Source organism: Dermacentor variabilis, chromosome 10 (assembly GCF_050947875.1).
Source record: "Dermacentor variabilis isolate Ectoservices chromosome 10, ASM5094787v1, whole genome shotgun sequence".
NCBI lineage: Eukaryota > Metazoa > Arthropoda > Arachnida > Ixodida > Ixodidae > Dermacentor > Dermacentor variabilis.
The window spans coordinates 60,410,719-60,412,637 of NC_134577.1; the positions used below are offsets into that span (position 1 = coordinate 60,410,719).

At 45.9% G+C, this 1,919-nt stretch overlaps 1 non-coding gene across 1 annotated transcript; it reads right to left on the bottom strand.

Moving 5' to 3' along the window:
* Positions 1–639: 639 nt before the first annotated feature.
* On the bottom strand, positions 640–796 carry LOC142562577 (U1 spliceosomal RNA). Its single transcript, XR_012823928.1, has one exon. It is a non-coding gene; the product is annotated as a U1 spliceosomal RNA (small nuclear RNA).
* Between the last annotated feature and the right edge of the window lie 1,123 nt (positions 797–1,919).

A 1,919-nucleotide genomic window follows, 5' to 3' on the forward strand; every position in this document is an offset into this window, starting at 1 on the left:
ATGCGCCCACACGCGCGATGAAGATGAAGGGCACATACGTGATGATGATAATGTACAGATGATGATGATGATGAAGTGCACAATAAATGCCGGAGCTCGCACGAGACTGGCAGCGCCGACGTCGCGCGAACCCTGAGCATCCAGAGCGAGAAACGCAAGCCAAGCGCTGGTGCGGCAAGCCAACACCCACTTTCAGGAGAAGGCAACCCGAGCCAAGCACCAGCAGAGGCAAGCTAACCCTCCAACTTCGAGAGTAGGAGGCCGAGCAAAGATGTCGGCGCAGAGAGATTCCTCTCACGGAGGGTGCCGACGGATGGCTCAAGAGAGAATTCCTCGACCGTGAGGGCGGCCACAGCTACAAGGTGTGCGATATACTGTGGTTTGATCACGACCTCACTCAACTGAACAATGTGCGCAATCCGGAACCGAAGCTGGAATCCAGCAAAGCGATGGCAACGAGACGAAAGATTCCTGAAAATCGCGCTAAAAACGAGTTCAAACTTGAGAAAACGACCATCAGCTTCGCTGCTTTGAAAGCCTTCACTGCGTGGAACTGGCTTTTCTTTTTTTTTGTTACTACCCTAGTTCTTAGAACAGACGCGTGCGTAACTCTACATGTCTTCTCTTTGATTTTCATAATGGGGGCTGGCGCGCACGCCTAGCCCCACTACCAAAAATTTCATGCTCCAGCTACCCCGACTTGGGGAAGTGGCGTGCTTCAGCCAACCGCAGTGCAATGGAGTGGACTCCGCACGGGGCCTCCGTGATCACCGCAAACCCAGCACCAGGTAAGTATGCAGGGATCACAGCTGGAAAACGACGCCATGTCTGAAACGATGTCATGTGGTACAAGTAAACAAGTCAATGGAAAGTCAATCTGGGAAGGCGACAAAGCCGTTACAGATGTTTAAAGTGACGTATCGAACAGAAGATCATCGTGCTGACAAACCTTTAAATTAAATTAGAGCAATGCTCTCCTGACTAAGCTGCAAGTGAGAACTTATGCGAGTAAAATGTGGCAGAAAGTTAACGTGCTGTTTTCATCTGCCCTGCCATTCCTGCCGCGTTAACTAAGTGCCTACGACCACGAGCAGCCGAGCTCGATAGCTCGATCCCGGCCGTGGCGGCTGCATTTCGATGGGGACAAAATGCAAAAAAGCGTTCGTGGATCTATATATTTAAGCACAACTGATACAAAATTTACCCGGATACTCACTACAACGTCATGATATCCTGATTTCGGCGCGTGAACCCCCCGATTGTAAATAATTTTGATTAATGGCGCGTCTTATATTACTGAATGAGAAATCGCAGCCCTGAACTCAAGGTTGACAATTTCATCCAGCGCTGTCACACGCCTGAACAAATTTAAAGTTGATGCACAGATAATTACATTTTTATTGCGCACACGGCTGACCTGGTTAAAGTAAAAACGTCTACTATTCCATCTACTAAAAATGAATTAGATACTAAAAAAAAAGCTGCGCGCCATTTATTCTCTTTCATTTAATAACATCTGAAATCAGACTGCTAGACCCCTTCAACATCGATGAAAATTTTAAAAGTGATTATATTTAGGACCACCTTGATAAAGACAGTAAAACAACATTCGAAATAGTTCTTCGCCTGTAAAGCATTTAAGTGTTTAAGACTTGTAGAGTGTCTCAAGTATACTCTTGTTATTTATGTTTTTCTTTCAGAAGTTATACTCGCGACAAATGGAGCTGTGCTGTTTATTTCATCTGACTATAGCTCAGGAAAGCTTATACTGAAATATTTACCTTAGTTCTGTTGAAGAAACTCGATACGAAAGCAGCCTTGGAAGGTTTCCTTCTGGAATGATTGACATGGTTACACAACCCAAAGAAGGCCGGCGAAAAAAGGAAAGGATGTCCAGAATGCCGGTTGGGTTTTTGACA